Here is a 27,894-nt window from a genome sequence, read left to right as displayed (position 1 = left end):
CAAGACATGTGACACAGAATCAATTTCCAACATGTATAAAATATGCTGGCTATGTATGTGGAATCTCCTGGATCCTGATAGTGAAACTACTTAGATCACTCAAACAATATTTTTTGTGATGTAACTTGATTCATCATTTCCTACTTCAGAATCCTTTTGGAATGATGTTAGGAACAAATTCATAAAGCCCTTTTCATCATTACGTGTGTGCATTCAGTTGACACATTAATCACAGCTTATATACATTATGATCTGGATAATTACATGGTTTGATGTGAATGATATAGTTTCTGTGAAAATATATGTGAAATATTTTGTGTATAGATTATCAGGAAGTATTATTTTGTCATTTACTATTTCCTGGTAACTTAACACTTTCTCAAGGCTTGATCTGAGATAAGACTGGGTTCACGAATTATTTGTTATAATTTCTTCCTATATATTTATTATTCTAATCTTTCCATATTTTCCAGTGAGAATTGGGTATCCTGTTTCTTGCGTTTTCTCTCCACAATTTTCTTTTGATTCTATTTACTGTGGCTTCTCTTATATTACTTGATTAAAATTTAACTAAGGCAACTATAGTGGACCTTTTATTCAAATCATTACTTATTAGGGCTCAATTCTCCCTTTCCTCCTTTCATTCACGTTTGATAATTTAGCTTGTCTTTTTAATTCTCCCCGCTTTGGTTTCTGTGTCAAAGCAGTCTCTGGGTCCTCAGTTACATCTCTGAAGACTCCTTATCCACGTCCTTCACAGATTTCTTTGGGGAATATTATTTATATTTCCCAAACTCTTTCTAACATTCTGATCTATGCATGGACAATTTTTGCTGTTGTTTCAACTGTAGGCTCCCCTCTAATTGTTCCTGAGTAATCCTTAGATAGAAAAGCCGCAGTGTCTCCAAGTCCACTCCAAGCTTCTCATTTGAACTATAGTCCCACACCATCACCAGGAAGTGTAGAAGAAATGTATCTCGAATGGAACATGTTTATAAATAATAGCATTTCCCTCTCTTTACACTTGAATTGTCTTTAAAAACAATAATAATTCTTCCCTAATAAGCTATTTGCTTTAGAGGGAATATGGTTTCCAGTGTTGTTGTTTGTTATCTTGAAGATATTTTTAAATCTTTTATCTTCATTCAACATTCACTTTCAGACTCGAAATCTTGTTGGTTATCCCATTGTCTTTCCTCTTTATTATCACCTCAATCACAATAGCGTAATTTGAGAAACAGTTATTAAGGAGTTAGTGATAGTAATGTTAGCATCAAGCAGCAGACTAAACTTTAATTTGAAGTAACATAAAGTAGAAACTAGACAGGATGTTAAGGTCTTGGGAAATGACTGGCAGAAAGTATTAAACTGTTCAGTTAGACTAATTGGTGCCTCTTTATCACATATTTTACAGAACTTGCAATGGCCTTTACCTCATTCCAGCTCAATCTATGTGGTTATTTCTTTTTAAAACCATATGTGAGGACTTCAAAATTATACATGGTACAACTGATTTTTTTTCTGAAGATTTGAAATAAGTAGTTTTTGGTACATGTATTTAAAGCCAGAAGACATGGTCTGAACACTTAGCTCAAATCCTGAATTCGTGACAGTCAACAGCTCTATGATCTGGTCTGTCTGCAGTATTTCTACAGATATCTTCCAGGGCAGGAACCACAGTCCTCAGTTGTTTTGTCCCATTGATAGAATTAAGGCTACAGCAGACACAATACTGCAGTAAAATTATTGAAAATGACATGTATGTAGAAACACTTATTGAGCTGCCAGAACAGAGAAAATGTCTATAAACATATAAGAAACAACAAACAAAAAGTTACCCAGTTAAAGAAAAACAAGGAAACAAAAGTAAAACCAGAAAATCTTGCAACACAAATATTTCAAAAACTAGGAAATTTTGGGGAAAAGATTTAGACCTGACATAGCATTGTCATTGCCATCTTTTATCTGTGAATATACAGAGTTTTAAATAATCTGAAAATACACAACTCATCTACTGTTCTTGAAAAAAAAATGCCCAAAGGTGTATTACAACTGACAGAGTGAAATGCAACAAAATACATAATGAAAAATGAAGAATAGTTTAGCTAAAGTTATTGGTGGTGAGCAGTATACCAGTTAAATTTAGAATTTCCTAAATCACTGAAAAGTTGGGTAACAGGTGATGCAAAGGTCAGAAACTGCAGGTTAAAGAGTAAATCAATAATGCTGGTAACAATATCTTAATTTTAAACTCTAGTAATAAAAACATTTTCTTCTCAAAGGTAGATAAGTGCTGATGGAGGGATGAAAATAGGGAATCGATGTGTGTTCATCTCTTCATTCATCACAGACTATAATAAAAGAATATACATTAAGAGGAATGCTCGTAAAATTATAAGTATACAAAGAAGATACAGAAAATTAAACAGTTGGTATGCCTGAGGTGTTGGAATTGATATTCTTGCATTCACCTTTATATATTTTTATATTTGAAACAATTCTAAGATAAACACATAGAACGTTATAAATAGAAAAGCATTTTTTTCAACCAAGTACACATTTTAATAACTGCTAAGAAACAGTTATATTGGAAATCTACTAAAGGAAAAATTGTCTATTTAAAGGTTTATATATTTGTATGGATTAAATTTAAAGCAAGTTAACCTGGGCAAAAACGTGTGAACTACTCCACCTGTTCCCCTGGAAATCCACTGCGGTGTTCAGATAGCGAAGCCGAGCAGACCCGTGTTCACCATGAAAGGAAAGCGAAGGATAAGTGCAGTGATCAAGCCCACGCGATAAAGCCTCCCTGACAGGTGCCGACACCCGTGCTGCAAGGACACGCCTGCGGAGAGTGGAAGCCACTGTGTGGGTGCTGAGTGGGAAGGTGTCTCCAGGGCGGACTCCCAGCAGGCGTCACGGTGAGGAGCCTGCTCAGTGATAGTCGGACGCGGTTGAGAATGAGGGTGAAGATGGTGGCAAGAAAATCAGAAGACAGTCCTCCAGTATCCTCAGATTATGTCCCTTCTATAAAAAACAAAATGAGCCCATAAACCCTAATGACTTGCTTAGAGAAACAAGCAAGAAAAAGGTCATGGAAAATAAAAGCACAATTTTCTGGGGAAAAAAAAATCAATATGTGTATGAGAACATATAGCCTAGGAAACCTGCCAACATCTGTCTGCTGGAAGTGCGTGAAGAAGAGAATGCTAGTGGAATGAAGGGAATACCGAAACACTAATGGAACACTAATATGTTCCCACGCTGCTAAGGAGAGGCCCTGCGCTTTGTTGAAAAGGCCCTGTGAAGAGTTAGAATAAGCGACACCCTCCTATGCGCACATGTTCTCCTGAAATGTGGGGATGCAGAGAATACAGAGAAAATCATAAAATCCTCGAGCAGGGAACCAGGTGCCAGCGGATGCTGTGCGTATAGACATACGATGTAGCAGGCGCAGTTGGGGACCACGTGCTGTCACCCTCAGCACTGCCACACGCGACCCCAGGCCAGTTTCCCCTGCCAGCACCCACTGGCCCTGCCTGGGAGCTTCCAGCTCATTGGTGCCTGTGCCAGGGAGCTCGGGTTCCCATCCTGTGAGTTCCACGTCCACGCCTGGCAGCAATCAGGTGTCAGGACCCCCCGTCCTCATGCCTCAGGTGGCCTTACCTGGCGGTGATCAGCCTCCTGAGTCCTGGGACCCTCGGGTTGGCATTCAGACACACTCTCCCCATTGCAGAGCCTCTGCCGCCACCTTCCCCAGTCTGTCCCCTTCCTGCCTCTGCCCCTCCAGGGAGTTTGTGGGTTCACCTCCCAGGTCAGCTACTTGGAATTAAATCCTTGCCTCAAAGGCCACTTTGAAGAAACCAAAATGAAGAAAAAGATCTACAGATTTTTATCAGGCTTCTCATTAGTAATTGTAGAAAAAGAAAGTCTGCAAAGTTCTCAGGAAAATCAATTTTCCATCTAAAGTGTTATTCTGATCAATTGGTAGAAGGAAAAATAAACATAACTAACAACATGCAAGCATCCAGATACATTTGTCAAGTGCTGAAATGTGACTGGAAAAAAGAAAAAAAAAGAGCTAAATAGAGTAAAAAAAATATCAGAATTAAAGCCCAGATGTGCAGAGATTGAGAAAAGACCCCGGAGCAGGAGCCATGTAACTTAATTAAATGAAGTCAGTACAGCAGAGACTTGTTTTATGAAAGATGTTAATAATTTATTCATTTCTTTTTAAATAACAAGATAATAGAAAATCCTGGTAAAGGAGGGATTTGGGGGAAGAATATGCTCAAGAAACTGAAAATGTTTAAATGAGGTAAATTGAAATATACGGATTGGTTGGAAAAGTAAGAAAATATACTCCATCGGCTCTTGAAACTGGAAACTATGCTTAGTGACACACAGTACTAATTCCTTCTCTAGGACTGAATCGTGCTGGTTGGCTTAGAGGGAACGACGTTTCTGTCACGGGGATGATCTGAAGCTGGGACGACCTCACCAAGGTCACTGGCTGCAGCTGAAGGGCAAGTGCCTGACCCTGGGACACAGCAGGACAGCAGAGGGAGGCTGGGGCATGGGGGCAGCGGGGAGCTGAGGAAGAACCGTGCGCCTCACCTTCTGTGACCGGCAGATCACAAGGAATGTCTGAAGTTGAATGATCAGGAAATACAGGTCTAAAGTGGTACTGAAAAACAAAATTAACCAATAAAAATAGAAATGGAAACGTAAGTAGCAAACACGGGAGCTTATGGTTAGACGACTTCCCCTGAAATAAGTTCTGCAGCCCTTTCAAGAGGGAGCTAAGTAAAGGTGGTTGAATCTTCATGAACCAAGAAATCCACAAAATGTTGGCATCATGCAGCCACCTACCCTGGGGTCGCACCGCTGTCACCTCGGGAAGAACCTGCTCTCCCCGGGTTCTCCTTCCTCTGTGTGGAGCGGGAGGAGAAGTGCCCATTGGGGCCGTGCTGAAGAGTCGGGGAACCCGCACCTCCAGGAACCCGAGGGCCCCGCGTGTGACGAGAAAGCAGCCACCACGCGTGGCCGTGCCTGGGTTTGCGAGGCTGCTGTAAGGAAGGGCCGCAGCTGAGGGGCCCGGGCCACAAGCTTGGTCACAGCTCCGCAGCCTGGATGTCCCGGGTCCAGATGTGGGCAGGACGCTCATCTGAAGGCTCTGGGGGCCCAGGGCCCCCCTAACTCCCGCCAGTTCTGGGCTGTGAAGTCTCCACTCCAGGTTTGGCTTGGCGTTTGTGGGGACACGGAGTGTCCCTAGGAAATCATCACGAAGGGGCCCCACGGCATGTTGGTAAAGTCGGGGCTTCCTGGTCAGACACCCTGCAGACAGGGAAGGACAGTGTGAGCAGGGTTACGGGGAGGGCAGGGAGCCCGAAACAGTGCACACACCCTGTGCGCTCCAAGGGTGCCCATCAGGGGCCGTCTCGGTGGTGAGAGGCGCACCATGTGCCATGCACGCGGCCACAGCTCTTGACGGATCCGAGTCTGGGCCGAGAGCAAGCTCTGAAATGGGAACGGGTTTTATACCCTCATACAAACAGCAGGTGCATGGTGCCAGCACACATGCGCAGGAAGGAAACTTGCAGGCAATTAACAGAACAGGACAACAGGAGATGTACATCAGCAAGCCAGTCTTCTCTGTCCCACCCGAGGGCGAGGGGCAGGCCAGTCTCCAAAGCCTGTGAGCCTCCCCTAACTGGGAGCCCTGGCATCTGGCCCCACATGCCCACTCAGGGGTTTGCAGTCTCAGCTCCGTGTGTACCTGCCTTTTTATTAACAATGAAGAGTAAAATAAGAAAGTATCACTTTCAACAACTGAAGATTCATGGTAATCATCAGACAACCTTAAGATAACCACAATCTTAAGATTTTAGCTGCATTTTTTCTGTCAGTGAAGTGGTTTGCTCTGCGGTTTGATGTGAAAATCTTGTTAGACTAAATCTCATACTATAATCTGTGGCATTCCCAGGCTCCAAGCATAATTCATATTTTGTTTTAAATTGTAACAAATGGCTTTGGCACAGAAGCACCAGGGTAAAAGCTTCAGCCTTTTCTACTTGGAAATTTGACGAAACAGTTTACTAGAGAAGTTCAATTTACCTGTCAGACATGATATATATTTGGAACATAATTTTTGAAATTGCAACATGGTATTTTTATCAGTGATGCCAGTAAAAAAAAAAAAAACGCATGTCAGGAGGCGACCCAGTTTTCAAATGATCTTATTTAGCCCATTGGCTTTTCTCCTCATCACGGGGCTGCCCTGACCTGAGCTGCCCCCTCATCTAAAACTGCTCTCCGTCCACCCGCAGACATTTCCTTCCCATTATCCTAATTTTTTGTCATATTTATTTTCTTACATAACACTTATCATTATTTTAAATTCTTTGTGTGTTTTCCTTAAGTGTCATTTCCTGTCTGCACTAAAATGTAGACATAATGAGAGAAAGCAACTAGCTGGTAGCATTTCCGTTGGTGTCCCCAGATCTCAGCGTGGCAGATGACATGTACAGGAAATGCCATAAAACACAATACTTCGCTGTTGGATCGATTAAAGTCATGCCAAAGGAAAAGTGTACTGCAAGGCGGGTTTAACTAGCTTTTCATTTAACATCTGTGTTTTCCTCTCAATTTTCAACAGAGATAAAAGACTTCTATCAGTCAACATCTTGCTTCATCTGTAATCATATGTGTTCTTTGTTATTTCAATGATAATTCTAAGTGAAGCAAAATCTTTTTGTGTAAGTATAAAATTTCTGTTATGTCAATTAACTTGAAGCTGATCTTTTTAACCTTTTAAACTGTTAAGAACAGCCACCGAGACAGTGAAGCAGACATCTGAGTGGCACAGCTTTACCACATCATGTGGGGCAAAGACCCACCAAAGATCACGCTTTATTTCCCGCAGGCCATTATCTAAATATGCGTCTCCTCGGCAACTTTATGAGAACATCCCTTTGTTAAATTGCTTCCCAAACACCCTGTCAATGGGTCTGAACATTTTACTGTGCTTCTCCTTTATTAATGAATTGAATAAAATCTTGGATGCATTTTCAGATGTTATATTTGCATTAAAGTCACGATTTTAGCTATTTTGAAAATTATACTTTGACATCATATATTAAAGAACATGTATAACATTTGCATTAATTTTGAAAAAGAAGTGACAAACACCTATTAAGCCATTACCAGTTGAGGAAGGAAGAACATTACCACTCGCATGAAAATCTCGCGCGTCGTCTAAGTGGTGTGCTCTCTCCATTGCAGAAGTGCACAACAGCCTCAATTTTGATTTATGTAGTTTCCCTGTAATTTCTATTATTTAATTTTTGGTTGCCATACAGCTTATGCAAATGAACTCTAAAAACTTCTCCGTACAATGTTTCTTTTAAACACATCAAACAACACTGTAAGTAAGGCCTTTCATTACTGTACAACTTTCCCAAGCCCCTTACAAAATGCAAAATACTGAATAGACTAGATTAGTAAAGGAATTCAATGCTTTAAGAAACTCTTACTAGTATGGACTGTATTCGGAAGTGAATCAGCTAAGGTAAGACTCACCGTGACACAGGTGACCTGAGACTGCATGCACATGTCATCAACAGGGAGGGAGGGGTGATGCCCACCTGTGCTGATGACCCCCGTTTTGCTCGCTGAGTTTCCCTGGAACAAGGGAGTTTAACCCATCCAGGAGCAATAGCGATTTCTGTGTCCCTCGGGAAGGTGGGAGTTGGAATCTTTAGGAGGGAAAACAATCTTTCTCAAAGAGGCAGCTAGAAAACTGCCAGATTAGAGCGCACGGAGATCTCTCAGATAAGAGCAGAGAATAGGGCTGGGAGAAATAGAGGGTGGGTTTGGGGCCACCTTGGCAGGGAACCATCTCATCGTGAAAACGTGCCACCATGCACTGTGAGCTGACCTATGGACTGAGCCCATTTATGATAAAGCAATAAAATAGAAGGGATGGGAATCTGAACCTACCATTCTGGAATTCCAAAACACTAGGGGAAAAAGTTTATCTTTTCATCCCCTGTTATTTTGGCTTAATCTGTTACATGCAGCCCAACCTAATTTTAACTAATATACAAACTTTTTTCTAAAAAAGTATTCCATATTAGAATGCAAGTGATTGTTGAGGACTAGTACTCCATTACCGAGTAGGGTTTATCCCCAGAAGAGATGGAAAGGATAGCATAAGAATATCCATTTTCACTTACCCTCATTGATGGGGTAGCCACTGCCCCAGATGGCCGTGGTCCCAGCGCTTCCTAAGATGCTGGGTTGTCAGCGCTGAAGCCGGGGCAGCCCTGTGCAAACCAGGTTGGTTTAGCTTGTCCGTTTAGTCCGTACAATGTATGAAAGGAGGAAATAGTTGAGTTAGTGTATTTAGAAATAGCCCTTAATAGTTTAAAGCCCTGCCGTTCTCTCCTCCATTCCTCCCCCTCCCTCTTTGTTTCCTGTTTAAGCATGGTGTTACGATGGATATCAAATTTTAGCATGTATCAGAGTCACCTGGAGGGATTAGTAAAATATAGATTATTTGGCTTTTTCCCCAGAGATTCTGATTCAGTTGATATGGAGTGGGGATTGAGAATTTGCAATTCTAGTAAGTTTCTCGGTGATTCTAATTGTGCTGGACCAGGCACCACACTTAGGGAAGTGCAGTGCGAAGACATTAGCATCTGTAAAATATATTTTTGGAATTTATTGTCTTTTTTACTTTTATCAATTTTTATGAATATTTTGAATGAAACAATGTTTTGTTTGGTTAAAATGCACATTTAAATATAAAATGTAAGTATTAAATATAGCATAAAATCCTAGATACATATTTTATTTGAACAAATCATTATTTTGTCACTGAAATATTTCTAAACCTTTAAATATTTTTGCTTTCTATAAGCTGTCTTTTTCTGAGAGAGATGATTTCAGATTTCGTACCAATATTGTGCTTTTGTCAATTTCATGTTACATATTCTGTGGTGTGATTTATTTCAAAATTAATTTCATAGGTAGAGAAAGTCTAATGATATGTTTGCTGAGGAGATTATGCCTTTTCTCAACATAAAATATTTATCTGTCCTTTCTAAGTTTTCACCTTGACTTCCATGTTTTCTGATATTAATGTTTAATACCTGCCCTCTGTTTCTTCATATTTGCCCAGCTTAGATTTTTCTGGCTCTGTGTTCTTAACCTTTGTGGGTCATTTTGGTGGTCTTATCTTTCTTACACAGAGCACATAGCTGGATTTTGTCTGTTTAGTTATTTTTATTTTATTTCTAACTTCATCTTATCATCTCATAACATAATATAAAAGATAGGCCATTCATGCATACTAAGTTTTTGAAATTATTTTGATACCGTTTTCTTATTTTGTCACATTATTATTCCACCCTTCCCACTCGTATTCTTAGAATCCTTCAAGATGTGCCCCCTTTTTTTTCTCTCTCTCTTAAAATCTGTATACATTCCTATTCTTTGAGTTAGACATTAAAAACACGTTTAAGCTTGTGTTCTTGTTGAGTATTAATAACTGTAAATGCCAGCGACCTCCCATTCCATGCCCTCTCACTCACCCCATCTTCCTAAAGCAGCGGTTCTCAACCTGAGGGTTGCGACCCATTTGTGGGTCGAATGACCCTTTCACGGGGGTCGCCTAAGACCATCGGAAAACAAAAAGATATTTACATTACAATTCGTAACAGTAGCAAAATTACAGTTGTAGAGTAGCAACGAAAATAATATTATGGTTGGGGGTCACCACAACATGGGGAACTGTATTAAGGGGTCGCGGCATTAGGAAAGTTGAGAACCGCTGTCCTAAAGCATCACAGGTGGGTTTCAGGCTAAGAGGGGAGAGGTTAAGCCATCCCTGATGTCAGTGGGGGCAGCTTCAGGTCATCGCAGGGTAGAGGGGAGAGGCGGGGTTGTAAGCTACCTAAGTGCTGGTCTTCAGGTCTTGTGTGCCAGAACAAACTCTTAAGAGAGTGGAGAGCCACACTTCTTCCTCCTTTTATTTTCCCTCTATGGATGGGCTGCGGAAAGTCACAGCCAACTGTACTCTTCCATTTTCTGAGCCCACAACTCATAGCAACATTTCCCAGAGAGCCAGAGTTGTGGGCTTTACCCAGGACAGATGCCATCCTGCATTTGCTCAGGGTTAATAGAGGAAGAGCAGTGGTGAGCAACTGTTTAAATGCTGCATTCCTTCTCTTTGTTTAATTGATGACTTTGGGTGCAGAAATTTTCAGGGTGTCCTTTGGAAGAAAACCTCTTATCTTCATCTTTCATTCTGGGGATCAACTACACCTGTTTCCATCCTCAATCTCTTGTTGGATATACAGTTTCCTATAATCAGCCATTCCTGTCAACACCTTACGAATATAACAGACACACATGCACACATACTAAAATAGTAATGGATTTCGGTAAGGAGGGGAAGTAGCCAGTTGGATTCAGATCATCGTCTTAATGCATTTTCACTTCTCTTTAACTTGAAACCTTAAATTCTCTTATAGCTACAAAGTTTTTCTAAATCAACAGTGATGAGTAGACTTTACCAGTAAAAGCCCAGAGATATTGGGACACAGAGCTATTTGTATCATGGAACATTGTAGGTTATGTTGGGTAACTTGGGTTCTTGATAGAAATAAAAGCTTAAATTGAAAGAGTAAAGTTAAACTCAAACGAACTTCTTAAAACAAAATAAACCTGTTTGCAGGTATATTTTTAACTGCCTAGGGCTTCCAAATGCTTTACACTGGTTTTTATGCAATAGATTTTCAAGACTACATCTCATAAAAGAGCTTGTCTTCTATGACACATGATAGAGGCTAGAAATAGCAACCAAAAAAAAAGGTTTACTTTTTTTTTTTCATTAAAGGAAAGCCATGATAATATAGGCCTCTGAGAGCATGAAACCAGCGGTTCTCAGATTTCCTGCATCCCAACAGCTTGGCGGGCTTGTTGACACACTCGTCGCTGGGCACCTATCCTGGGTTTCCATTCCATTCTGAGGTCTTGGTGACATGGAGGGATTGAGTTTCTGGAAAGTTCCCTGGTGAATCTTATGCCGATGTGTGGGTTCTCCACACTTAGACCCAGCACTGTAAAATAATCTTGCAAGATATGAGGTATGACAAGTTCGTGAACTCATCCTAGAAAGTTCTACATACTTCACTGCTGAATATCACTACAGTCACCTTCTAAGTCCTCCCCTTGGGAAGCTATGCACCGATGCCAGCGCCTAATCCACCCTTCAAAGCAATTTTGGAACTCTTTTTCTGGAATGGCCATCTGAGCTGTCATCATATTACCCTTGATGTTCTGAACTCATCCAAATGTCTTCCTTTCAATATTTCCTTTATCTTCGGGTAAAGAAAGAAGCCATTGGGGGCCAGATCAGATGAGTAGGGAGGGTGTTCCAATACAGTTATCTGTTTACTGGCTAAAAACTCCCTCACAGACAGGGCCGTGTGAGCTGGTGCACTGTCGTGATGCAAGAGCCACGAATTGTTGGTGAAAAGTTCAGGTCATCTAACTTTTTCACGCAGCCTTTTCAGCACTTCCAAATGGTCAACTTCATTCATTATTTGTCAGGTTGGTACAAATTTATAATGAATAATAACTCTGATATCAAAAAAGGTTAGCAACGTCGTTACAACAAGTTCGCGAACTTGATTGTTAGGCCTCATATACTGTGTCAAATAGAAAGAGAAGTGTTACCCAGTTAGCAATAGAGTGCATAGTTTAAAATATGTCAGAAGGATTTTGAATACTTTGAAATATGTTAGATTTATATAATCATTCTTATTACCCTCATCTAATGCTCACCCATGGACCTATTCTCTAATTCTTTGAACCTGTCACCTCAGGATGATTTCATGATGGCCGTTTACGTGTCAACCTGTAGAAAGCATCTGAGTGAGACCTAATGGCATAGTAAGGAGACTGAATAATGAAAAAGACACAATGCATATACTCTAAAAACATGGAAAATATAGTGAACCAAAAAAGATAAAACAAAATTATTTTATTTATATACAATCATTTTTCCTTACATATGAGGTGCGTTAAAAAAATACGGTGAATGTTTAAATTTTAAAAATTTATTACAGTAAAAGACACATTGCCATTAATCTCCCTCAAAACACTTCCTCTTCCTTTGAACACACTTATCCCATCATTCTCACCACTTTCTGAAGCAGTTCTGGAAGTCTTCTTTCGTGAGTGTCTTTACTTCATCCTCCATCATGACAGTGCTCCGTGTCACACATCACTTCTGGTATATGGTGATTTCTGTCAAATAAAAACTGCGGTGTGTCCTTATCCACCTTATTCACTGGATCTGGCACCGTGTGACTTCTGGCTCTTCCCCAAAGTCAAAATGACTCAGGACACCGAGGCAGCCATGACAGCGCAATTAAAGACACTCACGAAAGAGGACTTCCAGAACTGCCTCAGAAAGTGGCAAGAACGATGGGATAGGTGTGTTCAAAGCGAGGGGGAGTATTTTCGGGGAGATTAATGGCAATGTGTGTTTTACTGTAATCATTTTTAAATTTAAACATTCACCGTATCGTTTGATCGCACCTTGTATTTCTCTGTGCCTGGAATCATTGTGCATATGGTCCCTGCTCCTGCTGCTCCTGCGAGTCTCTGATGGAGGGAGGACTCTGGAAGCACATGGGATGCAAAGTGCATCCTTGAAAAGAGTGAACATGGACCTGCAGGGCTGTGTAAAGGAGGCTCTTAAAAGTCCTATGAATAGAAGTTTTGTTTTTTTTTCATAATGGGGACCTTTTCATTTTACAATCCATGTGTTATTTTTTATGCCCAAAAGTGCTCAGAGGAAATTTTCTATACCTTCTTGAGGGGCAAATCGGGCTAATTCATAGCCATCCTGGAGGGTGTTTTAGGGCCACACAGAACTATGAGATTTTTGTCCCTGCCAGTCGGGGTTCAGTTCCTTGATTATCCAAGGACTGGAGAAGGGGGGATCCCGGGTTTGCAGGAAGCCCATGTCAGGAGGAGGAAGCGTGTGCATCGGCTGCGGGGGCCGGAGGGGGACCCAAAGCTGTGAGCAAGTGGGCTCAGGTGGGGAGCGGGCTACCTGGTGATTAAGTGCTGCCTGATGATAAGTGCTGCCAGGGACGGTTCTCGGGTTCTCGGTGATGCAGGGACAGATGGAGGAAATACCCCAGGCCTTCCTGTAGGCTCTTACACACTGGGGCTTGCGTGTAGACGCAGGTGGCAGCCCAACACGCCCATTGTGAAGCTATGCTTTCCGCCTGAGTGCTGCTTCCTTTTCCTTTGGACAGACACTGGCGGGGTTAGGCCTGGGAGGCTCAGGGGACAGGGGCAGGGACGGGGCACAAGCATCACTTCTCCCAGCTCCAGGGACCCAGTGGGAGGCCTGTGCCACTCTGACGTCACAGACTAGGGAGGAGGGAGAAAGATCCACTGAGAAGCAGCCATGGTCCCACGGAAGAGCATCGATGGCAACCAGGAAGAGCCAGTCGTGTGATCATCCCAGGGCCCCAGGGACGTCCTAAAGGAATACGTGGAGTTTTACAAGGGGTGTGTGTGCGTGTGTGTGTGTGTGTGTACATGCGCATGTGTCCTGCGTTCTTTCCTGGACCTAGGGAGTTTTTTCAAGGGTTTGAGCCTAGTTGGACAAATACAGAACTAGAAGTAAGGGCACTGCAGTGCAGAAACATGAGAGTTAACTTTGGGATTAAAAAGGAATTAGAAGCATTTTGTTTCTATTGTTTAAAGCACTGCTAGGTTTGCAAAAAAACAAACCTAACAAATTAACGAAGAAGCTCAGACCTGAATTGTGAGCAGTAAGCGAAGTGAACCTAGGCTGTGGTGAGGGAACCCCTGGAGATGGTGAGACCCATGTGAGGCCAGGGGCGGTGTGTCCCTGCCAGCCACGGATGCCTACATCAAACTAGGACCCCTGTCACGTGCCGAAATGGCCCCGGCAGTGCCTGTTCACTCCTCCTCAAAGCAAACCTAGATTGCTTTGGGGAGACATTTAGCCTCTTAGCAATTGCCACAGATTGAGTACAATATATTATGTGGTTTCAGTAAAAACAAAACAACAACAAAATAAACATTTAAAATCAACCTTATAATTGAGCTTCAACAGAAACTGCATATTGAGACCTTGTGAGACTCTAAGTTTTGGAATTATATAAACTATTTTAAAAAGCCTTATCTGGTCATTTAAAAATAAAGAGAGACGGTATGATGTGAGCTTAGCAATGCGGTGGGTAAGTGGAGGGGGGACCTAGACTGGGGAGAGTCTCCGGTGGCTTCAAGGTTACCACCGTGGTCCAGCTCTTACACTGACGCAGGCCGCACGGAGGCCTGCTCTCGCGTTGCTGTATTATCTGATGCACAGCAGCACAGCACCGGTTTCCCTTTCCTCCTGCCTCTCTGTTTGTTTCTCCCTCTCTTTCTTCTTTTTTTTTCTTTTCATTTTCTTTCTTATTATTGAGTTTTAAGGGTTCTCTGTATAGGTTAGATGCCAGTCCGTTATCAGATAATATGTTTTGCAAATATATTTTCTCATTATGGCTGTCTTATTCTTACCAGTGTCTTTTGCAGAGCAAAAATTTTTAATTTTAAAGAAATCTGAGCTATCGATTTTTGTTTTTCATGGTTTGTGTTCTCAGTGTTGTAGCTAAGAAGTCATCACCAAACCCAACGTCACCTTGATTTTCCAAATGTACTTTTATTAATGAATCTATACATTAAAAATGTAAAGTTTTTTTGTCAATCTTGAAAAATTTTAATTGAGTTTCTCTGTGCCATTTCTCTTTGGAGTTTGCATTATACATGTTTAGATTGAATTGAGAAATTTGACTTTGGATAAAAAGCTGCTGAAGGTGATGTGAAAATATTTTAACATTTTGGGAAAATTCCTACCAAAATATCAGCGAAAAGTGGTTTATATTGAAGGACTGAGCCAAACACAAAAGATTCAAAAGCACTATGTTAAGATATCATGGTTCTCTTTCTCTAAGGTCTGTTTACCAAGCTACGTAAATGAGTGCTTTTCCCCGGGGCCTGACAGTCTGGGGTGTGTATTAGGAAGAATATCACATTCCCAACCTCTCCTGGCTTGGTAGCTATAGCCTGTGTTAATTATCAGTGCATTTCTGTTTGTTTGTTTGTTTATTTTATTTATTTATTTTTCAGTTACAGTTGACATTCAAAATTATTTTATATTAGTTTCAGGAGTGCGGCATAGTGGTTAGATGTTTATATAATTTTTGTAGTGATCCACCCCGTTAGTCTAGTCCCCACCTGGCATCATACACAGTTATAATATTACCGCATCACTGGCCATATTCCTTAGGCTGTACTTCACAGTCTTGTGACTATTCTGTACCTGCCAATTTGTACTTCTTAATCCCTTCACCTTTCTCACCCAGCCCCCCAATCCCCACACCGCTCTGGCCACCATCAGTTTGCTCCTGAGTCTATGAGTCTGTTTCTGTAAGTGGACTCTGCCAAGCACTTGGCAAGTTGATCCCAGCAAACACTGACATTTTTGGGTGTCACAACTGTCTGTGACACTCCACAGTAAAAGGAGAGGGACAAACTTCAGTCCCGACTACATCATGTAAACGCATGGACATCCCATGACCTTTTCAAAAGATAACAACTATATTCCAGTCAAAACTATGTTCAAAGAAACAAAAAGAGGCGACTCCGACTCTTTTTATGGATAATCTTTTTTATGGATTTATGGATAATCAGAGGTGATTATCCATAAGCAGAAGCTGAACTCTCCTCAGAGTGAGCACACTTTATTCAATTACCAAACTGTTCTTCACAAAAGAAGGAGAACTGGGAGATAATTACACGCTTGTGGTGTTGCAATACCGGCTGAAGCGTCCTCTAGGTTTTCAAGTCATTTTCTCCATAAGAAGAAACAGTCTTCTCTGGTGCTCAAGTCTGGAGCGCGCTTCACAGATTACACGCTGTACCATTTAGAGTTTGTGTAACATTTAGGGATCTTACTGAGCTGGAAAATAGAGAGATGCTCTTTTTTTCCAATTTGTTCTTCACTCATTTTCCAGTCTAGTAGCAAAATACTGCTCAGCAAGTGAAAGTCAGAAAAAACAGTGTAGGCTGACCAAGGTTTCCATTGGGAAGAACTAGTAGAAATACTCAATAAAATTTATAATAGGTTGAGGTGAGGGCATCTTGGTGTTAGAAGTAAAATATTTTTTAAGCTGCTTTCACAAAGTAACTGTAATTATGCTCTCTCTAGATTGAAAACGTGTCATACACATCGCACAAATTGATTGAAAAAGCACACTTTTATGCAGATTTCTCTACAGTTCATGGTTCAGTAGTCTAAGCGCCCCACCGAAAAATTAAAAGATGTCCTTAGGAATTCTGAATCTCATAATTCATCAGCAATAGCTGCTGGTGAGGCCTTGGGAAGTCCGATAATCTTCCAGGACCTACATGTCTTCATAGTTCAATTTCTTTTCAGCTACAGCGCTCCTGTGACTTAAGGATCATCGCAGTGGGCAGTTCTGGGTAGGAGCAGACGGTGCTTCTCAAACAAAGCGCCTGGCTCTGTGGCTTCCACGGCTCCCACCCCACCTCACTGTGGCTCCGCCTTCTGCTGCAGAGCAGGAGGCTCTCTGGTCCAACCCAGACACTTCCCTGCTGGTGTCGGCACCCCCACGCAGGCCGCGCTCAGCCTTACCAACGGCCGCACGCTCTGCACTACAGTAATTTCTCAGAAAGGAGCTCTTCCATTTTATAAGGCTGAGTTCAGAAGCATCTCAGTGATGGAAAGAGTTACAATAGCTAGGAAATCACTTAATTTCCACTCATCGGAAGTTTGCAATTAAACAATGATCAACATCTTTAAAAGTCATTAATTTTAACATCGTCTATACTTATTGCATCTCGCCATCCAGCTCATGTACAGCAGTGTGTTTTTATAAGTTCAGAAAGGTTGATAGGTACTCATGTTTTTATTTATTTTGATTTCCATTAATTCATTAGGAGATTTTCTTCTAATGTGTATTTTAGTGACATAATTAAATAGAAAGGTTTCAGAATAACAGTGATTCCAGTTTCAGAACCATTTGGTCATCAACCTAGACCTCAAAAGTATATCCCTGTATAAGCCTTCCCCCAATACCCATCCCCCCCCAAAAAAAAACCCAGCAAGAAGACATTGTGTTGCCCTGGAAACAGAGTGCACTGATAGTCACTGTGATGGTCGTCACCAGTTTAAGTGAAGGCTCGCCACCACGTGCGATGGGACTGAGCACATGGGTCTCAGATTGACCTTGGACCGATGAGCAGTTCACTTGTAGTGCTGACATGTCTCTCTGTGAATTAGCTAAGACTTATTAACTAGCATGTGTTCTGCCTGTATACAGCAATTATGTATGGTACTACTAGCGGTACCAAGTAAGATAGATAAAGTGATAGCCTGATGCATGAGGACGCTCATGGCCCTGCCTACCCTGGTGATGGACCGTACAGTCAGCCAGACCCAGGATCAACAGAGCTTTATGCTCAGAAACACGACCAGCGTGAAGGACACCGATACCTCATTTAGGCCTCCTCACAGAGATGTTTAACTTCATTAGTGGGAAACCTGCATAAAATTAAATAGTTATTTCTGAAAACCCAAGTTCATGTCATTTCACCCCAAAACATCAGGACTTTAAAATGTTTTATTTCTATATATGAACAATCCATTTTATAGCTCTAATATTCAATTAACATTTTTGTCTTTTTCTGTTTTGTGCTTGGCTATTTTTGACACTTTTATGTCATACGAAGCGGGCATGGGAGGGCCAGTGTGCTAACACTCCACCAGGTGCGTAACTCAGTTACCCAGCACAAACTCTGGGGACATGTGGACTTACTGTAACTTCCTGTAACTCGCCCGGGCATTGCCCTGGTGAAGTTTAACTCATCTGCGGGGAGGACAAATCTTTACTTTGCAGGGCTTGTGACAATGACTGACTCATACCAACCTCCACCTCGCACTGAAGTGTAAGCATCCCTGGTAAGGCGTCGGGTTCTAGGCATCTCCCAACATTCGCGATGGGAGTGGCTCGGGGAGAGCAGGAAGGATGGCAAATGGAATCCCAGTGAGGTCTCCGCCCCTAACCCGCTCAGAGAGAGGGAGAGTGTTTTTCTAAGAACTGGAGAGGGAACGAATTGTGCCCAAATCCACACTTGAACCAAAGCTTTGTGAACTCAGAAGCTTACTTCTTACAGTTTCATCATCATCTGAATGAACAGCAGGAGATACCAAGATGGTAGCGATTGCATGGAAAGGAAAGAGAAGGCGCTTGTTGTGAGACTGTGTTTCATTAGCAGTCGCAACCCACGGGTGTATCAAATAAAGACATAGGAGCCTTTTGGTCTCCAAGCATGGTACAAGTACTCTCATTTGGTAAAACGTAATTTAAATTTAAATTATTGCCATAGAATGGGGGGCAGTGGACATAGTACAATGAGTTGGGAGTGAAAGTTGTTACAAAATTTTGGTGGAGCAATTTGGACCACCTACTAACGTGTAAAATGTAACTGCTGACACAGCAGTTCTCTTGCAAGGACGTTACATTGTGGGAATGTACTCATAAAAGTTTTCCAAGATGTATTGCAATTAGCTTGAACAGCAAAATTAGGATCTATTCAAAATGCTGCAAATTAATTTATGGTTAAATAATCTGTCAAAGATGTGCACGAGGTCACTCTGCCTCGTACTGACATGGAAAAGTTTGAAGATATATTGTTATAATTAAAAACTGAAATACAGACAAGATATAGTGTAAGATTCTGTTGTACAAATAACAGTTAAGAGGAAAAATTAAAGCCAGTGGAGGGTGGGAGGACATGGTCTATCTTTCTGGGGTTGGATGCAGGAATCATTTAAAACATGTCAACTTTATTGCTAAGGATTATATTGCTCTTTTTGGTTAACTTTTTAATCACAACTACATGCAAATTTTATTTTTAACAGTATTACAAAAATATTCCCAAGGGCTATGGGCAAGTATTTTTAATAAACACATCTTTTTAAATATAATAATAACTAATATGTATATATAATTATTCATATAAAGTAACATATGAGATAAATATTCATTCTCACATAAAATTATAAAATGTATTTTTATTTATTTAATGTGTTTTTGGTGGCAAAACCATCTTTAATTATGTAAGCATCTTTGTCAAAATGATTCTTTCCTGGATTAGAAATTTTCAATCCTGAAATAGTTGACCAATGTGAACTTTTGAAGAATGCAAAAAGAAATCTATGTTTATCAAAAATACTATAATAAATATTAAGATTTTTTTGTTAATAATTTTAATAAAAATCAATATATAAAATTAAGTTACAGTAATCAAATATTTATTTGGATCCCTACTACTTATCCAAAATATAGAGCCATGGAATGGGTTTAAAGGTATATGTGCCAAATGCATATTGAAATTGCTTTAAAACGATTACTAGTAACTTTGAATGCTCCATCCATAAAAATACATTAAAATAAAATAATGATACTGCTATTTAGGAAAAATGTGGTTAAGCATTTATTGAGCTGGCAGCCAGACACTGAGCTAAGCACTTTAAACACAGCCATCCCTGGAGCTAAGGCCTGAAGCATCCTCGAAGCAACCTGCTGGGGTGGAAGCTGGAACTCAAGAATGAGACGTGCTGGCACTAGAGGGTGGGAGCTTCCTTGGTCTCGGCGTTCTTCTCTGGATGGCTCTTATCATGTTCAGCGGGCAGCAAGCGCTCTTAACGCGTTCAGTGAGTTTCTCGTGGCACATGGAGGAGGCACCGAGCCGGCTGTGAGGGACGGCTGTCGGGTGCCACAGAGCCATCACGTGTGTCAGGCAGAGTGCGTGACAGGCCTGGTTGCACATAGTCCAGTCTCCACCACCCTGACGTGCAAGGCATTGCAAGGCTCCCTGACGGAACCTGGTCTTATCTCGTATGAGGCGGAGATGCAAGCTGCCTGCTACAGTGTTGGAAGCAAAACCCACACACCCAGGGAGCCCTCAGCCGAGGCGGGAGCCTTAGCTCCAGGAACATATGGGGGTCGCTGCCTAAGAAGCTAAGCAGCTCGACTCCAGTGGCCACACAGGACAAGTGGGACGGGTTCCCAGAATTCGTCCAGAAAGTCTCTAAATGGACAGACACCAAGAATTCTTTATAAGCCCGCTTGGTGTTTTTCTAAGTGATATTAGTTTCCTGGTTGTCACCAGGTGCAGTGCCCTGCTTGGCCTGGCCCATTGCTGGCTCTTACACCTCCCAGATGCCCTGTTCTTTTTTCATAAACACATCTTGTTAAATATAAAAACTAGTGTGCATGTATATAATTAGACTCTTGTCCTCAGCAGGCAGTCCTGTTGTTTGCCGGAATAAGCGGGCTTGGCCAGCCCTACGACCCTTTGCTTTATCTGTAAGTAGAAGAACGTATTTTCCAGAATATGTGAAAAAGTCTGAGCTTTTCCTCTGCAAACATGCAGGCCGACGAGAAGGATTCTTCCTGAATCACAGTCCTTCCTCACCTGCCCACACCGACAGTGACCTGTGCCCTTGGATGGCACTTTCCAAGGTGCCGGGTCCTGGAGTCTGTCCCTGCAGCTGTGGCCTGGGACAGGCTGAGAGCGGCAGCTCCTGGATGGATGAGGAAAAGAGGATGACATTTGATAAGCGGAAGAAAAGGGAGGTGAGAACAGCTCGGGAAATGATACCATGCCAGTGACTCAAGAAAGACGGCTAGATTTGGCACGGTGGCACATTGTTCACTTTTTCCTCAAATCTTCATGTTAAGGAGGAAAAAAAGGTAGTTAAGGCTAACACTTTATTATATTTGTACTTCCAGTGTAGTAATGCTGATCTCAGAGAACCATAAATACGTCTCCAAATGGGTTTCACAATTCAAGTCCTTCATCAATGTAACTGATAGAGATTTATTGCCCCATCTGACTATTTTCCTTGGTGTTAATTATATCCTTGTTTCTAGTTTTGTTGTGCTTGAGGGCACTGTAATAAGAAAAAAGGACAATTAAGTCAGGAGCTGTGGTCTGACACTGTTAGTTCAGAACTCAACACACATCTCTAAAGAAACGTAGGAAATGTGCTCGGATTTCTCATAAAGTGTGTTACGCAAATTCACATGCGTGATTGATTAAGTCATTGTTTTTATATGCAAACAGGAGCCTAATTTTACTTGTCTTTTAAAAGACCTGTTTTACTTAATAGCTCATTATTTTGATGTTTATTGCTCTAGAAAATGTCATCACTGTAGTAGAGTCAGGCAGATAAGCAGAAATTAATTTCAAATCTATCATGTACTGACAAAGCATATCAACACAGGGAAACTTTTAGGAGACATAGAGAAATGAAAGTTTGGGTATTGTTCTCCATGGCAGTACAATATGCGGCAGTCATGGAGTAGAGAGTGGGACTGGAGTCAATGGAATTGTAATAGATAAGCATGATATCGGTTGTGGCAGGTCAGTAGATGGGGGGAGTGGGGTTGTTACTTTATGAGGGCAAAAAGGATAACTATTGCATTGTTCTGTACACCTGAAACTAACAATAAAATAATTAAAAACAAAACAACCCCAAGTATCTCAGCAGGGAATTGATGGCGTCCATTAACAATTAGACATGATGGGAGAAAAGGGGCGGGGTTGCATGAATGCATGAATAAATGAAGAGCGGACATTGGAGGTGAAACCAATAATCAAAGCCTGTGAGTATCCTGATATGTATTCTGTGCTTCGACAAAAGCTGCATCCTTACGGGTTGCCATCCGAGAGCAGTGTGTCAATACTGTTATTATTTTATACTAATGAAAACATGTAAAATGACTGGGGCAGGTCGTCGTGGCACAAATGATGCCAAGGTTTTTAACGTTAGGTCCAAGCTTAAGCAGAAAACACTAACAGCGCCTCCCAGACTCCAGGATCATGTAGCCTGGCATTTTAATGTTATTCACAGAACCAGGCAGGTGCAGGTAGCTAACTTTGCATATTCTAGTAACTTCAGTGAATTCCTTTTCGATTGTCTTTTAGATAAGCCGATTTAGAATGCATGCATTTTGGAAAAACATCTGATAAAACATTGACATGTGTGTAGGCAGCGTGACAGTCTCTCGTGAGCTGCTGACCGCAGGACACGTTGTCACCTGGGCTGCATTTACCTGCTTCAAATGGGGTCAGTTCCCCAAAAACCTGTACAGACACACTTATCATTTTCTACAGGCCGTGAATTATAGATTGCGATGAAAAATGTGTTAGGCATGCAAACTCAAAGAGCAAAATGAGCGGACGGTTGAAAACTACTAATTTTATCTTCTGTAAATACTTGTTAAGTGTTCCAATTTAGAGCTCAGTTATTCAGTATGGCACCGATAATAACAGGAGTTCGCTTGTATGATACATAAAATCCTAATAAATCTAATTTTCTGTTATATATTTGGGAGGGTTGATAACATCTCCATCTCCATACTTTTCATTGCCTGGCTAAATCATGATAGGAGAATGTTGTAATATCAATATTCTGCATTTTTCTTGACAAATTCTGTGTCATTGTGACAGAGATTGCTTGCTTTTCACCCAAATTCTTTCTTCACTCTTTTCATTAAAAAGGGGCAGAAAGCAAAGAATGAAACCCTAATAAAATGTTAGACCTATATCCAACCCTATAAGGAAATAAATGAAATAGAAAAGCGTTCCAGCTTCTTACTAAGTATATTTTTACAACAGGAGTCTTTAACGGAGAGAAGTAAAAACTATGTTCACAAAAAACTGTGTGTAACTAAAATGTAGCTTTCTGCATAATTGCCCCAAACTGGAAACAATTCAAATGTCCTACAAAACTATTTTTTAAAGTCTGCTAATCCAAACAATGGACTATGACTCAGATAAAATGAACTAAATATCGATAAATAACAACATAATTTATTATGCTTAGTGAAAGAAGCCACAGTCAAACGGCTTTATGTCGTATGACTGCATGCATCTAACGTTCTGGGAAAGGAAAGCTGTGGAACCAATGGGTGGTCCCATCGGTTCGGAGTGTGGGGATGGACTACAAACAGGATCAGGAGGGAGTTTGGGAGGGTATTACAATAATCTATACCTTGAGTGTGGTGGTCGTTACATTGACTCTGCATTGGTCAAAGCTTCATGAAATATACACCAAAATAAGTGAATTTTACAGCATGTACAGTAAAAAGAACACTTTTTAAAAAAACACTGCCTTGCAGAAATGTTGGCAATAACAGCTATTATTATTCCCATAATAACAGTGTGCTAGTACATTGAGTATGGACTGATGTGTAAGCCCAACCCTATCGATATATTTATCTCCATTTAAAATTATGTTCTTCTCTCCTTTGTCTGTGCTTTTGAAAGTCCTCCCCACATCTCCTTGTCCAAATTCTGTGTGTATAAAAAAGTTCCGAAACGCTCTCCTGAGGCAAGCCTTCCTTGCCGGCCCTTCACCCTGTCATTGGCCCATGAGAGCCCTGAGGTCCCGAATCCAGCCTCTGTACAGAAGCCACGAACAGTGTTGGAAGAGGAAGGTGAGAAGGAGGTATTTTGGAGGGAGTAAAACTCTTCCCTCATGTGTAGCCTGCTCACAGGGAGTTCTTGCCCAAGCTCAGGAATGCGGGAGACCACTGGTGAACAGTGAGGACCCACTCCTGGGGTGGCAGCCCTGTGGGATGGGGAGACGCATCACCAGGAGCCCCCCTTCTAACTCTTAGTACCCCTCTACCTTGTTAAGTACCTGTGATGCTGTAAGTCCTACTAACATTACAAATTGGCAGCCAACGAACTCAGACTTGGCTCACGGATTTGGGCTGCCTTGGGCCTATGGCTGCGTGAACATGTCTCTGGGATGCGGCCTGTGCCCTGAGATTAGACTGTAGGCGATCAAGCTTGTCTCTCTCTTCTCATTGTCGATAAATATGAGAGGCATCCAGTCTGCGCCAATCCTTGTATTATCATCAAACAGCTGTGTGGTGTGGTTGTTGTTTTATTGTCTATCAGTTCTAATCAATGGCCGTGTGAAGTGTCACAGCCTTTCCTTGTTGTGCCCCTCAATTCAGGGTGGCATACACAATTGTTCCATCGGTTGTTTTACTGCTACCTGCCACGTGCTGCGCAGTTCTAATTATGTCTGATTTGCTGGGTTTTTAATTGCTGTCAGCCCCAACTGGGGTCAGATGATCAATATCATATTATCAGTTTATTTTAATCTTCTGTCTGCAATCATTGACCATCCTGGTCCGTAAGAGTTTACTTCTTGAATTTTTTGGAAATTTTAAGAAATGCAAGCTGATTCTGATTTGAAGCAGAATAAAACAATTCAGTGAGCCTCTGGGAAATCCAGAGCTCAGAAAAAAATCAGGAAATGTGTACTAAGTACCTAAGACATACAAAATACAGGCAAACTAGAGAAATGAAATATGAAGAATAGCTACATGCAAATTTGATCAAAATTTCAATTTTGATCCAAATCAAGGAAGTATTTTCACCCTGATGTTGCAACTTCTCTATTAAATGGTACTTCTCATGATAAAAGGAAAAAATATGTATTTATAGTTTTGAGACTTTTTCCCTAATAATGCTTAAGTACTGTTTTATCTGCTTTCATTTTATATTCCATTCCATTTTATCTGAACAGCTTTTGTAAAGCTTTTTTATTTAGAAAAATTAGTCTAGGTATAAGTATTTGTGGGTGGAGGAGGTAGGAAGGGTCCCAAGAAAGACTTTCAAATATTTAGATGTTGCTAATACTTGGTTATGAAAGAGATGAATAATACTGACTAGTTTATTTCACATACAGAGAATATTATAATAAAATTTCAATTAGTATAAGAGCAGAAAAAGAAATTCAAAGGGCATAAACCCTAGTGAAAGGAAGCGTATTCTTTGTCCATAAAGAGTCAGGATGCTTCTAAAAAGATCAGCCTTAAACTGGAGCTGGCAGCTAGAGACAGCAGTAGTGAAGAATACCGGTCCTGGACGCTCACTGTGTGGGTACAGGTCTGCCACTGGGATGGGCTAAACGTGTGTGCGTCTCCCAGCTTCCTAACGCCAGGGGGATGGGACGAGAAGGCAGGCCAGGGAGCTGGTTAGGTGGGGAGTGTGGAGCCTGAGGATGGGATTGGTGCCCCATCAGAGATCCCACAGAGCTCCCCGTGACCCCTCCTGCCATGTGAGGATACAGCCAGGGGAGGGCCATCTGCAAAGCAGGACCTGGGCTCAGCAGACACCCAAGCTGCTGGCACCTTGAATTTGGAGTTCCCAGCCTCTGGACGTGTGGGAATAGTGCTGTTTGGGCCACAGCCAGTCTACAGTCGTTTGTTTGCAGCAGCCCAGCTGTCAGTAATTTGTGGGCAGCCACCAACTGTCACTTCACTGTGCCTCAGTTTCCTCACCCATTAAGTGAAGGTGGGGGTAATATAATAATTATTTCCTCAGTTTCTTCAGGACTAAATGACCTAAACACAGCAGGCAGAGCCGTGCCAGGACCAGTTAGGGACAAACAGTTATCATGGTCAAATGGCAGAGGGACTTGTGCTGCCCTGTGGGCAGTGGGGGATAGATACTCTGAGCTGCACAGCATGCTGGGAAGGCAGGCCAGTGGGAAGAGGGGACTCTGCTGCTTTGCTGGGGTCAAGTGCAGATTCCTACTGGGTGAACCCGGGGCACGGGCAGCATGGGGACCCACTGTGTGCACAACGGGAAGCCAGCAGAGTCCTCACCTGCAAATGATGAGGTGTCACTTGTGATTGTCGTAAGGCTTTTAGCCTCATTCAAAAACCGTATAGTAATTATAAAATTAGTACACAGTTTCCAGTCACATCGCTTAAGCATGACATCAGGTGATTCTTACTGTATATACAAAAGTATCTAAAATATAGGGCACCTTGCAAATAAATCAGCGGAGTGACAAACAGGAGAAAATCATACACTTTTTATTAATATTAAAATCACTAGCTCAGAAAGAAGTCAACCTTCTGACGAAACAAAATGCAAAGATGCCCAATATAAAATACATACACACAGACGTACATCTATGCCACATAAATGCTTCTAATGGGCAGGAGCCTACATTTAAAAGACGATGTCTTTTCAAGGGACATGGAAGACCTAGCTTTTCGGAGATCCCAAGTTTATAGGCAAGATGATATGAGTTATTTGAGACAAATATAGAAAAACATATTAGAGAATTATATATTTGTTAACAATAGATCTCCTAAGATTGACTGATTAAACCTAAAAGACTGTGTATTTCCTGAATGTCATTTTAAACTGAATAATTGAATGTTTTCCGTGTCCTGAAGCAGGGCCGGGTCCCCATTAGCCACAGTCAATAGCAGCATCAATTATTTATTAGGCATATTGGATGTTCCAATTACTCGGCAGCCTTCAGGCACATTTCTAATGGAAGGAACGATACTGTAAGCTTTCCAAGCTGCCTCCATTTAGACAAAAATGCAGAGGCTTAGCTGCGTACAAAGACAGCATTTTTATTTAGGTATTCATCTAATACTATTTAAAGTGCATCTCGCAAAAGTGCATCTATTTGTGTTATTCTCATCATATGGCCACATATCATAGTAATCTGAGCTCCCCAAATCCAAGGACCAATTACATCCTGAATGTCACTCACCTGGGAAAGCTGCACGTGACAGGCCTGCAGGGTGCATGTCAAGTGGCTGTGTTTGGATCGTGGCCACATCTGATTAGCAGAGCTGTTTTCAGCATATTTAGCGCCAGGCATATGGAATTCGCCCTGTGTTCCTCAAACACGATGGAGATGGTGGGGGCTCTGAAAACCCCGGACAGTTAAGGCAGTGGGGTGGGGATTCAATTAATAAACAGCTTTTAGAGATCTAAAATTGTCAAATGGGCTGAATGTTGTCAAATCCTTTTATAAAATGTCCTTCACAGCTGCTTCGACTACTTAAATATTTGAATTTTTCACATATGCTGGCTATGTGTATGATCAGATACTTGTCATAGTGACTCAGATGACAAATTGTTAATTGATAAACATCTTGTCTCCTTAACTGGATTTGAAACACGTTTGCCAGTGAGGTCCTGTATGACCAGGTCATCACGTTTCCCTAGGCCCTGTGCAGCATAACCTGTAAAGCAGACACTCAAAGGACTCTTAATTAAATAGATAAGTGATAGATTCCTCATTCTTGCTCGTAAGTATGAAACAGCACTTGCACCCAAGACAGCTCCTGAGAATCACCTAGAGACTTGGCTGGACTCAGAAAGGGAGAATAGGGTTAGGATATATCAAAGGAACGCACATCAATAGGCTTTTCAAAGGGACCAAGGTGAGACCCATGCATAAGACCATGTTGCCCAAAAGTGAAGTCACTCATTTGGCCGAGGAGCTTGATAAGCCTGAGTGAGCGTAGGCAGCTGGCTCCCCAGGGACCATGACAAGGAGGAACGCGAACGCCAAGAGTCCAGATGGAAGGACTCACGTGCGGTGTTGCAGGATGAGCTTTGATGCCGTGTCTTCACGGACGTCTTAGAGGTGTAGAGAGATGGCGGTCACCCCAAGAGATCTACGTATCTAGGTGGGATTTGCCTAAACTGAACTCCAAACAGTCATGTACTGCTGACATTGTACGCTCCAGGATCCCATACCGTATCACTATTCTCCCAAGGCTAGGGAGTCTGTAATCTGATACTTAGGACTTAAAAAAAGAGAAGAATGCACAAAATGTATTTTGCATAACCATAACCTGTTTTTATACTGAAGCATTTTTATTATTTTTGCATAATGTAAACTATTTAGAAACAGAGTTT

This window comes from Hipposideros armiger, unplaced genomic scaffold (assembly GCF_001890085.2).
Source record: "Hipposideros armiger isolate ML-2016 unplaced genomic scaffold, ASM189008v1 scaffold_262, whole genome shotgun sequence".
Classification (NCBI taxonomy): Eukaryota; Metazoa; Chordata; class Mammalia; order Chiroptera; family Hipposideridae; genus Hipposideros; species Hipposideros armiger.
The sequence above is the reverse complement of the archived record's forward strand: the minus strand, read 5'-3'. Positions refer to the sequence as shown.